The following is an 11231-nucleotide window of genomic DNA, read 5'->3' as shown; positions in this document are numbered from 1 at the left end:
TTTTTTAATCACCTGTAAAGCAGTCAGAAGATGGGCCATGGCTTGCTGTTTCTTAGATGATGCCAAGCCTGTCCTCTTCAACCTTGTTTTCTTACAAAGTTTTAAGTTATGCAAACAAACAAAAACCCTGTCATACTCCTTTCAGACTTTTTTTCTGAGCCATGTCAGAGTTCATTTCTACTCCAGGAGATTTACAAAGCATCTGTGTTTAAAATTCAGTCATTAGCAACCCATCTTTCAGACCACTAATATTAGCAGTGCTGTCAACACAGGTTACAGATCTTGCTAAGGAAACGAGGACTGAGTTCCTCTCCCTGTCCCTCCGCCTGCCCACAAGTCCACTAGACCATTGAAGGTTCTAAATGAACAGTTCTGTGCTTCTGCTCAGACTGAATATCTATGTGTTTCTTGGCCTGTTGGAAGATTGTTGGTATTCAAGGTACACAGTAAAACTGAGGATAGTTATACACAAAGCTCTTCATCAAGGCATCCTAGACCAGATTTTCACATAAGTCGTGAGTACTTGGTGAATTTGACAACACTTGAAGATCTGAAAGAGAAAACACAGTATTTTTTGTAACCAGTTTCTGGAAATGTGTTTCATATTTTTTTTTCTGACAAAGTTCTGCATATAGGATATATTCACTGTACTGATAAGTCTGAAGCAGGAGCAAAATTACAAGTCCCCAGAGTGTTCAGAAATCATGAGCCAGGAGTATAAGACTGGTTTAAATTACAGAAATGAAAAGTACTTACTTTGTCTCTGCTTTATTTATTTTTTTAGGCCATGTTGCACAATGAATTCATATTTTTTCCTTGCCCTACGTATACAAGCACTAGAAATTAAAGACTTTAGATGAAAACTGAGATTACCATGCAATAAAGACTTATGGAACTGGAATTTCAAGGAAAAACAGTGATTGTGAGACTCAGCAATTGCATTTGTGGGGGCCTGTAGGCCGTTTTGCCTTCCTGAAGAACATGATCGTTGTCATACTCATTTACACTACAGGCGTTTCACACAGTGGTTGCTCCTAGGTATTTAGCAAACTAGTGTAAAAATAAGGTACATATAAAGGGGTCCTATTATATGCATAAAGGTAAATAAAGAAACAAAAAACATTTAATTAACTTATAAATCCTCCATAGTTGAATTACATACTCCCTTAAAAAGTCACTCTGTGTTTGAAATGTTATCCTATCACACCACTTTTTCTTTTCTTGAGCTTGTGTATTGTAAGCAACAGTGGCCATCCACTCTGTGTTCCAGTTGTCCCCCTATGCATGGTTTTAATCTTCTATTCTATCCCTTCTTAGCTGTGGCTGGCCTAGCTCCTGCTTTAATTCATACCTCCGGAGACTCATCCTTAAGAGACCTTACTCCATGGAAACATTAATGTTTATAGGAACTCTGATGTATTCGCTATTATTCCTCAAAAATCATTCATCCCAAAGGCACAGGCACTGCAGCTTCAGTCCCTTTTAAGGAATTCAATGAGTTGTGAAGGTCTGATAGCCAGGAAACTTCATTTGTGCACCACAGTAATTTTTGGGGACTGGAAAGTAGCTCTAATTGACTGCAGATAGATTCTGAAGTGACTCTATTTTTTTTTTTTTTTATACTCCTTTTCCTCCTACTTCCAAAAATAGTTGGGAATAGTGTTAGCTACCCAGGCAGTAGAACACATCAATAACTATTTTACCTATCTTGTTGTTTCAGTGACTTGTGACAGAAGACTTGGGAGCCACTTAGTCAATACCCTAATGGAGATGCCTGTTAAAAATACACTGTTATCTGGTTGGTAGATAAAGAAGATAAAAGAGGAATGTACAATGGGAAATGTCACAACAAAGCAAAATGGTGGCATTCTACAATGTCTCAGAGTAAATGAATGCATGTGAATTGGAACAATAGGGAATAAAGCCCCAGATTTTCAGGAAGCCCTGATATACTAGAGATTTGCATGCTTCTGCTTCAGTTCTTCCAATCTTTTTCTCTTCTCATTCAGTGTACAAGTGAACTTATGATAGTGTTATTTCCTCATTTACCTCCTTTGTTAGTCTGGGAAAATCACATCAAAATAGAGGAAAAAAACAGTTAATTTGGCTAGTTTTTCTCATGTCAGTTTTATAGAGATATACATTATGGAAGCAGGGACGGCAGTGAGATGACAGCATGTTTCTGTTGTACTGGCTAGGGTCACCTGGGTGTAAATCACCCTGCTTTCTCCTCATCAGTCTGCAAAAGCTTGGAGTAAATTATTTGGAGGAACAAATATGAAGGAAATTAGCTCCATTCTTGTCCCAAATACCTATCATTCAGTATTCAAGAGTCAGGCATTTTTATTCCTCACTGATCTTGTTGTCCAAGCTGAACTTCCACATGCATAAGACCCATCAGACTCATTTCCCTCTCTACACAGCAGCTCTGGAAGAACCAGGGAAATTTCTTGAGATGATCATCACTATCTTAGCTCTAAAACCTGTACTCCACATTGTCTCTCAGCGTCCCATCCTGCACCTGCAATTGCCAATGACTGTTGTTGTCCCTTTTCTTCCTATCTAGTTCCCATTCTCTCATTCAGATGCCCATGTCCCATTTCCTTGCCTTCATGCTTCTCCATTGTGCCAAATTTTCTATTTAAATTTTTCCCTCCCCTCAGTTTCCTATCACCCTCTTGCTTTCCTTCCCAATCTTCTTCATTGAAAGATCCCCCCAAAAGTTGACATGAAATATGACATGAGCTGAACAAAATTTCTGAAGCTCATTAAAAGTAGTAGGATATTCTTGCAGCTGCCTCAGTCAGTTTAATTTGGTTGAATCTCATTCTTTCTTCCCACAGTTTCTTTAAATAGTGAACAATTTGGATCAGAAGTTGTGTTTCAGTTGTGTGTCATTATGAAATAAGTGATATAATGAGGCTAAAGTTCGAAATGGTGTGATATAAAAGACCATAAAGGTCAAGATTCTTGTTTTGAATATCTAACTGCAGATGTGGACTCTGTATGGTTTTATCATGTCAAAAGAAAGAACTACTGCAGTTCTGCATGGGACTTCCAGCACAACTAGGTGTTTAGCTAAATACAGTGTAATGTCAGCTATGTGAAATGTACTGCCTTTACATTTGGGTACCTTATTTTCGTAAGAACTGGTTCAAAAATGGAATCTTTTTTTTAAGGGAATCCCCTCCCCTCCCCTCCCCTCCCCTCCCCTCCCCTCCCCTCCCCTCCCCTCCCCTCCCCTCCCCTCCCCTCCCCTCTCCTCTCCTCTCCTCTCCTCTCCTCTCCTCTCCTCTCCTCTCCTCTCCTCTCCTCTCCTCTCCTCTCCTTTTTTTAAATTTCTAAAAGAAAAAAACTGAGGAAATAAGTGAAATTTGAGCAGATAGATGAGAATTTGATTGAAAGATTAATGGGACATTTTTTCAGAACTAGCCACATGAGAAAGGTTTGAGGTCTTTCCTATTTTTAGAGTAGCTGCAATAGTGGCCAGCAACAAGTGCACAAGAAATTAAGGATCTGACCTTGACTTGGTAGGAGAAATCCATTTAGTTGTGTTACAAAAAAATTAAAATAAAAATTCAGACATGTTGCACTAATATTAGCATAACATTTTTAAATCACTACTTTTTTTTTTTTATTTTTTTTTTCCCTGATTATGGGGAAAAAATCTCTTTTACTCAATGAACAAATGAAGCTTCACAGTGACCAGATAAAAATTCTCTTTGTTCTAATTTTATTGTCGTTAAACACTTTTTACAGCTATATTTCTTGACTACAGCAAAACTGATAAATGTATTGTAGGAGTCTCTATTTGATTACCAAATCCCAGCCAGTCAGAGTCAGGTCACAAACCTCCAATGGACAGATATGTGTGAGCTTTTCAATCAAATCTGACAGAAATTAATTTGAGGCTAACATTTCCCTTTGTGTTTGCCTTCTGTGTTTGCTTGTGCACACAATACAAGCTTTTTCCTGCTGGAAGTTCTTAAAGAGGACCCTGATTTGAAGGGAATAGCTTTTCCCTTGCTGAATAGTAATAGGATTTGATATTATATAGGACAACATCTTTGAAACTTTGATTATCCCACCAGAGAAAATACTTTCATGTAAACAGGTTAAAGCGGTGACATTCTTTTTTTTTTTTTCTTTTTTTTTTTTCTTTTTCTGACTCTGAAGACATTTCTCTCGTGGCTTTATTCTGCTTCAGATATTTTATTTTATTTCTATAACATCAAATGGTAACATTATTCAGTTGCTATTGTTTTCTTTGATGTCTCTATAGCAGGTGCTTATTGAACTGTGGCAAAACAGAGATAAAGGCACATGCAGGTGGGTGGGAGAGGCTTTGGGAATAGACAGACTATTAGACAAGGGTGATATTCTAATACAAGAGAAGTATCTAAATTTAAAATGCATGCTGTATCAAACAGCCCTGCTCTACACTTGCATTGGCATCTGGGCCACTTTCTGTGCTGCCCTTCAGAGTTGAAGTCTTTGCCTTGGTCCAAGCTACCTTCTTCCCCTCTCTAGAATAGTCACGATGGTAACATGAAAAGGATTCTCCATTTTAGCAATAAGAAAAGAGAGGCCCTAGAAGCAGCCCACAATCCTCTTCTTCCTATCACTGGCACCTTTTTTATTATCTCAAAAAACCCTTGGAGCATTGTGGAGTGAGATCAGAGGAGGTCTGCAGTCCCAGAAAGGAAGAGCTTTGAGGAGTAAAGTGGTCCTTTAGCTTCCATGACAAAAGGTAAGTAGGGATAGTTTTTTCATGCAGTGGAACACCTTGGGATATTAGTTGAAAGAGATACTGTACTGAGTAGAGGGAGTTTAACATTTAACACATGGGGAAGATGATATGAAGGCCTTCAATACCATCCTGTCTTGCAGCATGAGGTGCTGTTTCAATGGCAAAAGTTCCTGTCCTTGGTGAGACAAAGTGAGATTTGCTGGAGGCAGGAGGCAAAGAAAGCAGAGGAGTCCCTTCCAAGTCTTCCAGTCCCCACTGACCCATTGCACATGAAGACAGCATCACAATATCTGGTGGCACTTTGTTTTCATAATGATTATTGTAAAATATGCTAACGATCATTACTAGTTGTATATATGGCTGGATGCAGAAAATGGTGATGAATCCTAATAAATCCTGATTTTCTAGATTCTTTCCATCTGCTTCTTCCTCCCTTTCCCATGCATATGACAGAGCAAGCATAACAACATCCCAGCAGATCAATAGAAAAGTGGTGTACAATAGTTTTAATTATGAGACTTGATTTTCCACTTCTTATTCTAAGCAAGCAGGCTGTTCTTTGCTGTGGTCCACTGCAGGAACTGGAAACATACCAAAGAAAGTCTTTCTTTGTTCTGCCCCATGATGCTTTGGCCATATAAACTAGCAGGAAGGAGCTGAGGTGCTCTTGGAAAAGCTCTGGGACCTGAGCGTGGGGTCCTGCTAAAGGACCATCCTTGTACAAGAGTGAGATGGCAGCTTCACTATGCAGAAGCATGACACAGGCCATGGCTCTGTGAAACCCCAGAGCAGAGAGCTTCATCCTGTTCACAGAGATTTCTGGAGACTGGAACTTGTGGCATCTCTTTCTAGCTCTCCAAAGAATCTTCCAACAAACATTGTGGAAGCTAAGATTCTATGCTAGATATTTCTAATGTGAAGAAGGGAAGGGGAACATGGAAAAGACTTCCAAGAAATAATCTGCAAGGAATTTCAATAAATCACTTTGTAAAATTGTAAACTGTGAGGGTGTAAAATCTTATCTTAGACACCAGTTGTCACATATACCATAAAAACTAGATTAATACGTATTCACTCAGTGTCTGAAACAGTCCCAAATGGCCTACTCTCTAAAGGCTTGAAGTTTTTTTTACCATGTTTCAGAGAAGCATCTCTAACAATCAGAAAAGTCTTCCTAAAATAAACACAGGGAGCTGTTAACCTTAGCTTAAAGAATCTATGCTCTTAAACTGATCTGCTGCCCTTGATCTGTGAGGGAACTTGTTCTGATATTATGGGCCATTAGGAAAATTGAAATTCTTAAAAGGACTTTTGAGAGGTAGTCTAGGTCCTAAACTTTTGGAGAGGGTGTGAATGTACTTTTTACAGTGATTATAAAACCTAATGATTTTATGTAATGGTAATTCCATGGTGTGAATTCTTATCATTCTCCTTTCAGTGTTTTCAGTCTAAGTACTGAATTGTGCACTAAAATTGGAACAAGAAACTGAATAAAGATGTAAGAGTAGTATATTTCTTGTCCAATGTGAAAATAATCCATAGTCTATAAGCTGAAAGTAAAATGAATGTGAACTACTCTGAATTTTAGGATTCTCTCAAGTTTATTATTGGTGTGGCTAGCAGCATTAACTGTTTATAGTTTTTTTTCCCCTATACTTTTTTTTCCCCCCTCAACCCAAATATATGCATTGAGATCTTAGAGTCTGTTTTGTATATAAAAGTGCTTATGGGAGTAAATTTTTAGAGCGAGGCCACAAAAATCTTCCAGGAGTAAGGATGTGTGAAGATAGAACTCATTAAAATCCCTGCATGATATGACTTCTACAAGACACAAAAAGAAATAATCTATAAGTGTGTGGACTTTATGCATGTTTTACTTCCCCTGAAAACCAAATGTGTTTTAAGCACCCAGGGACACCATAGGCATTTGCACCACTGAAGATTCTGAATGCAATAAGCAAGGATTGGCCTGCACAAAACCATGTACAATTGATACAAGTTGATATAGCCTGTCATATAATATTAATAATAGTTTTCATTTTTACAGTCTGTCCAACTTAATCCAGATCATTTAAAACTAAAAAAGTAGATCCAAAATGCTCTGCATATTAACTTGGGACCTAGAATCTCATTCCTTGTTGTCTCAGATGTAAATCAGCATAGCTTTATTTTATGAACGCTTCTCTGATTTACCCTAGTGCAGGGTTCAGTTTGAAATTACTTCCACTTAGTTAACATTCAGTTTAAAATTATTTCTATTACTTTACAGATCTTATGTTGATACAATGCTCTTTTGTCCTGCTCCATGTTCTTAATCTGTGGATGTTTTGGTCATCAGTCCCCTCTTCTTAAATGCTTTTACCCGCTTACTGGCTAAATCCATTCATCCCTGAAAAACAGATAAGTGTTCTGCCCTAGCCAGGAGCCTACAGTCTCCACCTCTTCATTACTGTACTACACTGTGCCATTATCCGAGCTTGTTCTCTTCATGGCTGCTGGCACCTATTTATTTGATGCAGCGTATCTCTCATTGTAGGCTTATTAGCATCCTTGTCAAGACAATGTGTTAAGTCCTCCTCTTTCAAGACTGATGAATGCAAACAAGTAGAGAACAGAACCCATGAGCAATCTGTATCATTTCTCTGCCACATTAATACCACTAACTCTAATTGACAGGGTAATTAAAACCCAAAGATATCCCAAGAAAGCAGCCTGGGTAGCTGTGATTGTGCCATGTAAGTGACACAGAACACATTCTGTGAAACAGGATCAAAATGGTTTCTCTACATTTTGTGTCACCAAAGCAGCTGTCCTAATTATTCACATCCTACTAAGTGTGCTTTGACCATGTCATAATCAATTAAAAATAGTTGTAATTTCAGATAACAGTTTTGGAATTTTGAAACTAGCAATAACTTCTGTGGGACAAAGACTCCCGAGGGCTCTCCTCCAGAGGGGTCCTGTCACTCCTCATGTCTCTGACAGTTCAGGGTCAGTCCTCCATGAAAGACCTCTGTATCAGAGACACAGCTTTACTGCCCTGCTTTCACCCAAGTCTCCTTCATGCTTTTCCCAGAGCCTGCACTTGTCTGTAGTTTCTCCTCAGTTGCTACCAATACTGTTCCTATTCTTCACCCTCTTTCCAGTGCCTGTTTTTTGTTGTTGTTGTTGTTGTTTTCTTTTTTTTTTCTTCTTCACTATCACTTACAGCACTTCGTCCAACCACTTTCTTGCCCTTACAGTACTTGCTGAGGACATCTTTGTTGACATTTCTGCTCAGTCCTGCACTTGGAGGAGGGATTAATGGATAATCATGTCCTGTCCTAGGCACTGTCTCTGTCACTTTGTGGAAGGATGCATGTACCTTCTGACAGAGAATGAGAGCTGTAGATCATCTCTAGGTATTTTGACCATCTGAACAAATTTGCAAAAAGCATATGTGAGGTGTGGTTTTCAAATTATTCTGTGTTAATTCAGTTTAGCTGGGTTTCAACAGGATGGGAAAACCAAACCAAACCAACCCCCCCCCTCCCCCCCCCCAAAAAAAAAAAAACACAAAAAAAACAAAAACAACAACAACAAACAAACCACAAAACAAATATCCAATGCTAGCAAGGCTCAAAGATCAAGCCCTCAGTCTGAAACGTTAAGTGCTTCTGAAATAAATGGTTGCAGATCTTTTTGATGTGAACTATACCTGCTCATTTCCCCTTGGATTTTTTTTTCTTTTACTCATTTTTACTCATTTTTGAAGTGTCTGGGTTGTTCTTCTTGTAAAAATAAAACAAAACAAAAGAGCATGAGAACAACTGTTCTCTGTAAGAGCAAAGGATACTTCTGTTAGGCTCCTGAGAGTGCTAGTGGTGGGGAGCAGCCAAGGTTCCAGGGGACCCACCACAGCTCAGCCTGGGGCCTTCAGACTCTTCCTGAGCTATGTTGTAGGTGCTGTAGGTGTGCCTATCTCTGCCCCTGTCTCCTGGATGTAGTATAGGTATCTGTTCTCCTGGGTGGACCCCTTTGGCCTAGGTCGTAACATGTCTCCAGGCCTTGTCTCTCAGGTAGACCTGGGAACTATGTCACATCATTGTCTCCAGGCCTGTTTCCAGTTGTCTCTCCCAGAAACCCTAGCCAAACCCTGGACCTGGGTCAACCCCTCATTGAGTCAGGGGCTGCTGATGGAGTAGGTTCACAACTCCTGGCCCTGCCCACCAGGCTCAGACTACACAGGGTGGTGCTTCACCAGTGAGGACACGGACTGTGCCAGGGTTACCAGCACCTCCTGGCTCACCTGCCTTTAGACAGCAGCTGGTCCTTGCTGTTCCCTGATGACCTTCTTGTCATCAAAAACTTAAATATAGGTTTTGCTATTAATTGCACCTATTGTAATTGTCATCACTTAATAACTTTGCCATACGCATAAGCATACGTAGGTGTTAACAGCTAGATAACACAGTTTAGTGGTAGATGAAACAACCAAAGAACAATTAGTACATGGCAGCTATCTCAGTAGCTCAGACCTCTCACATTCTCACTCTCGATCCTGTGCAATACACAGCAGGATATAAAGTGTGTAACCAAAGGATGTGAACTGACTACCAGCAGATCAAACATTTCTCACTGAAAGATGTCCTAATGTAATGCCAGGATGTACCTCTCTGTATATAGAATACCTTTGTTTGACACATGAAATATTCAAAGACCTTCTAAAGTGCTTGGAGCAAAAGAAGCACAGATATATAGGTACATCATTTTACTTAGGTGCCTTTTTTTTTTTTTTTTTTTTTTTTTTTTTTTTTTTTTCCCCATAGGAAAGAGGCATCTATTTAGGAGTTGGGGATCTAATGAATATGCGAATATGTAGTGTGTAGGAAATGTGTACTTTCAATGGCACTACCCACCTCTCCTGCCACATCCACATGCACTCTTCTTTCTGGTCTTCAATGCTGGTGTCACTCCATGGTCTCACGTTGAAGTGAGAGAAGTGGCTATGCAAGATGAACCATTTACAGCTTGAATAAATGAAAGCAAATATATCAGTGAATTAGAAGTTAATCATCACATACACACTGTGAAACTTTTCCCCATTGGTTTGATAAGAGCATTACTGCTCTGAAGAGTTATACTGTTAAAGCTGTGACTGATTAATGAATTCTTATAATTTAATGAGCAGAAAAGGATGCTTTATTTTTAATGTTTCTGCTGGCTTTCTCAATGTCATGTTCTAAATCCTTCCAATGATTTTGCAGAAATTCGGGAAAAAAATATATAAATTTATTCACTGTAAGAATCATCTTTTTACTCATTTGTATTTCTTGGCTGCCTTGCTTGAATAATGTTGGTTCAAGCAAATACAGTCTACTCTTTGCATGATGTAAATCTCTGTTATTGTCTGTGTTATATCCAATGAAGAGATGTTTTAAAAAGCTTGTTGTCCCAGACACTGCAGAAGATGCCATGAGAGGTGATGAATGTGGCTTTATTAGACTGTGGTAGCTAGGAACACACTGGGGAAGTATATTCTTAATCCTTACCCAGCCAATGTCACCTTTTCTTGCTAATCCATCTCACCTCCTGGCAGGCTTTCCCACAACAATTCTGTTTCACCTGGGAGAGGCCAGACATTAGCTCGTCATCTGATTAAATTCCAGCATCATTGCTGTAATAACCTCCCCTCATTTTACGTAACACTAGAGGAAGACATTGGCTCTTTACCACAGAGACAGGAGGAGCCATAGCCCCATTTCCAAGACTTTTTTAGGAGGTGCTCTCCATCTGATATAAACTATTCTTTAATCAGATACCTGGAATAATGAACAATATCTTCCTTGAGATATAAAAACCAGTTTTCAAACAAACCAGCTTGCTAGATGTAGCAGGAAAGGGAGAGAATTTCTCCCCACCTTTTCAAAGTTACAAAGTGTGACAGCCAGCCTCTTTTCTCTATAATAACAGAAAGAAATAAATTTCTTTTGCACAAATATTCTTTAAACAGTGCAGAATGGTTCTGTGGGAAAGGAAACCTCCCCACTGGCTGTGTAGGAATGAATAAAATGGAGATTATGCTTTGGCCCTGTTCCAGCAACTTGCACAGTCTTATTTTCCCCAAATTTCATTTTGTTATATAGCCAAGTGTTTATGAAGGGAAGGAATTGCAGTCCCTGAAGTGAGTGAGGATGTCCTAGGAGTCTAGTTTTTGGAAAAAGTGGAGCTGTGGGGGGAGCAGACAGCACCCAGATATTATGCATTAAAAAAATCTGGAGGAGCTGAAATTAGAAGCAGCACTTAAAAAAATTGGAAAAAAATAAAATAAATAAATCCTTGAAAAAAGCAAAAATGATTGACCAGAATGGACTTGCAGAGAGGGAGCCTGTATTCCATTAGTGTCTCTTAATACAAAACAATTCTTTTGGAATTAGCATAAATGAGAACAGAATTTTGCTCATACGGAAGAACCCATTCAAATATCCATGAAAATCAAGAT

Source organism: Netta rufina (genome assembly GCF_964035555.1).
Source record: "Netta rufina genome assembly, chromosome: 2".
Taxonomy (NCBI): Eukaryota; Metazoa; Chordata; class Aves; order Anseriformes; family Anatidae; genus Netta; species Netta rufina.
Note: the sequence above shows the minus strand (reverse complement) of the source record.